Source organism: Lycium barbarum, chromosome 12, assembly GCF_019175385.1.
Source record: "Lycium barbarum isolate Lr01 chromosome 12, ASM1917538v2, whole genome shotgun sequence".
NCBI lineage: Eukaryota > Viridiplantae > Streptophyta > Magnoliopsida > Solanales > Solanaceae > Lycium > Lycium barbarum.
The window spans coordinates 13,988,256-13,992,456 of NC_083348.1; positions in this window are offsets into that span (position 1 = coordinate 13,988,256).

The window sequence follows — 4,201 nt, forward strand, 5'->3', positions numbered from 1 at the left end:
CTAAATGGATCAGTCTAGCTGTGCAGTCTATTACTCTGGAGTTGGAGTGCCTCTGCTGTGATCTTTTAATGAACATTGCCTGTTTACTTTCAACTAATTCGAACTTAGTATGGAATATGTCTCGACTTAATAAAGGATAATATGCTAGTATGAGTATCTACAAGTCTGATATGTGATATTTCTCCTCTTTAAAAGATAATGGTAATGTTTGTTGAGGTTGTTTTTTTTTATGATAAAAATGGTCCAGGATTAGCCTTTGAGTATGTTGTCATGTCCGCTGATAAATATGTGCTCATATTTCCCTGCTAATGCCATATTTTGTGTTGTATGAACTCTGATAGTACCTATACCATCAGTCATTTCCGCATTGCAAAAGTAATATGGTGTTAAAGTAATACTCAAATATGCATAGTATGTATACAAGTCGTTGATTTGTTTGTTTAAGTTTACATTGCATATGTTTAGCATTGTTGATTGTATACTAATCCTTTTCTTTTCATTTTTTATGCATGACATCTCGCATGCGAGTCCAAGCGATTCGTCATCCCCTTCAGCATTTAGCGTTGGGCTAAAAGCCCAACGTAACTCCTCGAGTCATCCCCAACAGTAGCGGACAACAGCCTTCCTGAATGGGCTGAGCCCATTTACGTTACATCTACTCCTCTATTTTATTTTGTTCGCATTTAATGTGTATTGTGTGGCTAACATTTTTGTTTGTTAATTTAGATGAACCTTAGTGACATTAAGGGGTTTAGTTTAGTAATGGGTAGTTAATTTCACAAACTACATTCTCTTCTATTTATGTTCTAAACTATTTATAATATCTATAACATTTTTAGAATAATCGATTTTCAAAATAGCATGACTGCATATTTTGGCTAAAGGAACCATAATTTATGCTTACTATCTTAGAAGTTTAAAACGTCACAAATTTTACACTAACGTTAGCTTATTCTAAGAAATAAAAGGCAAACTAGTTTCAACGGATAACTTTTCCACTTTAATTCCTTTCTAACACTTGAAATACATATTTGTTTAAAACAACCTTCGCACGATATACATTAAACTAATAGTCTTTTTACGAAACCTTTAAAATTTATTTAATATTAATCTTACAATAACTCTTTTCAATTTGTGAGTCGGCATAACTCACGTTTCTCCAAATACATATAAACGTTACATGTCCCGCTTCTTTTAGTTTATTTTTAACTAAACTTTTTTTATGCAACTATTCTTTTCTACAAGTTTTACTTTAAATAACTTTAGCAACACTTATAAGATATTTTCTTAAATATTTAAATATTACGTCTACATTTTAGCCTTAATTAATTAATATAAGTCCGGTCGGTTAACCATTGTTAATGGGTCTTAAAGGATGCCTAATACCTTCCCTTTAGACTAATTGAACCCTTACCTAGAATCTTAAGTTTCGCAGACTGTAAAACGGAGTTAACTTTAACACAACTTTAATAAACTTTAGGTGTCCAAATTCACCATAAATAATTAGGTGGCGACTCCTTAATTTAACATAAACAAAAAATAGGAATCTCCAATATGTCGTACTTCTAATTTAACTCCGGGGTTAAAATGGGGTGTGATAGCTTGGCGACTCTGCTGGGGATCACTTAGGTTCTAACCATAACGGACTTAGTTCAAACAGGCTTTGTGTGCTTATTTTAATTACTTTATTTATTTGTTAACTGTTTTTACATGATATTAATTGTGTGTTTGATATAAACTGTTTGTTTGATATAACTGTTTATGTGTTACTTGCTTTGATAAAACTGTCATTCCGTTCATACTTCCTCCACTCCTGGAAAATTCACACAAATTCACACACTTAAAGCGGTTTCGCGGTTCGCGGCCGTACACTACAAAATCACCCTTTAGTTGGATCGATCTTGTGGATTTAGTCGATCGGCGGTGCAGTCGACGGCCACGGACTTTCCACTCCCAAGTTGTCCGCTTGGGGGAACCTTGCGTAATAGGAAACCAACTCTTAGTCAGCCTAAGATAGAGCTAAACCAACACCTTTATTAGGAGCATACATTTCATGACCTAGGAAGCTTAATACCCTTGGTGTATTAAGCCCATTAGATGACTTTACCCAAACGTCCAAGCGGGTTCACGACCCCGAGTGACACCAATCATACTTTATGTGCATGTTTGAAGGATAATTGTGCCTAAATATTGACTATTTTCTCTAATTAATTAAACTTTAGGAGGGAGAGAATGACTAAACTTTCTATGACAGGTATGGATTTGCATTGGAGTACAATGAATGACGAAGATCAATGACATCACAAAACAGAGCTGAAATTTAGACACAGGAAATTGTATTTACTTTACTTAGATTAGGAAAACACTTTATGTTGTACTCATTTGATATGTAATAAATATTACATTACTTTTGTACTTTATTTTTGGGAAATAGAATTTGTTTAATTAATCAAAGCAACGGGATGACGTATTATGGCACACTTTACCCTTCAAACAAACGTTAGGCCTACCTCTGGCACAAAGAGGTCACATGCATATTAGGACGCGTTATTGTTTGATATACTCGTTTACATTTGTTTGACAACTTTATGAACTATTTGCTACATGACTTACTTGACTCTATGTGATCATGACTTTACCTAGATATGTTGTGAGACTGACATCATTTTGCATTTTTATGTTCTTATATCCCCAAAAAAGTTGATTCGGGTCGACACCGAGACACCGACCATCCGGGATGCCGAACCAGGAGAGACTTTGAAGAATTGGATTCTTACTCCACGAGTCTTGTTGGTTTGAACATGTAGAAAACTTTTGAAATAGCACGATTTTTAAATTGAGGTTTGAATCATGCTCAAGACTTTTGTTGCTTTGCCTCATCTTTTGAAAACTTAATGGCAAAATCTATGCATTCCTGATTTTCCTTAATCATCTATTATTATTTTCTACTTTATTTATCAAATCTGCCAACTCTATGATTGTGATATAAAATGAAAAATGAATAACATGCATCTCGAGAAAATAACAAAGAAACTAAAGGACAAGACAAGATTCCCCTTGGAAGAATTTAAAGAGCCAATAGATAACAACACAAACATGAAAGCTATTATTCAAGAAGAAATCAAAGGACGACATTAGGTTAGACAACCTAGTTTGCAACCTTTCCTTTAACAGTACGAACTACGCTGACCTGATTCCCGTGGTGGGATACGTAGGCAGCCCACATAGGGTTCGGTTGCATTATAACAAAAAAAAAATCCAAAATCCTTATGTAAGGAGAACTACACGCGGCTTGATTCCCTCGGCGAGATTCATAGACTATGGCTCAGTCATGTTTAGTTAGAAATCCAACAAACCTTTATCATTTACATAACAGAACCACGCTGACCTGATTCCTTTGGTGGGATACGTAGGTAATCCACATCGGGTTCGGTCCCTTTATGAGAAAATTTCAAACCATTTTTTTTAGGAACCTTACGAACTACGTTCTGACCTGATTCCTTTGGTGGGATACGTAGGTAACCTATACGAGGTTCGGTCACACCACAACGTAAATTTAGCACACCTTTCTGAACCCAAAACTGGGGCATATTTTGAAAGATTAGACAAGAGAAGAGTTAGACATCGACAAGATTAAGGCTACCAGACAGGAAATAGTATAGACAAATGACTTTTCAATTGTTTCAGAAGTGTCACAATCTGAAGTTGGCAGAAATATTTTACAACTTACATACATATATTTACATATATATCTTTCCTTACATACATACATTTACATATATATATTTCACAACTTATATGCATATAGTTACATTTCCTTATACATATACTTACATACATACCTTTCAAATGAAATATTTTTTTTTCAATTGTTTCACTACTGTTCATCTACCAAAGCTTGAACGGAGATCACAAGATCCAAACAAACAAGACGAATGGAGCGCCAACAACGTCAAGCTTCGAATCAACACGAATCAACTTCCCCCTCCCAAACTAAGAATTTTTCTTTGAGTGCAGGAATTAAAGGACCGCGAGATCAACAGTCAAGTCTATCAATCACGATCGAAAAGCATCATCTGGCTCATTATGGCCTCGCCTCAAAAGCCAAACGGCTTTATTTCTAACTCTATCTTTAATTTTTATCACAATAACTTTATGACTTTATTAACAAATATACCTGTTTTGTAGGTTGTCGAGATTG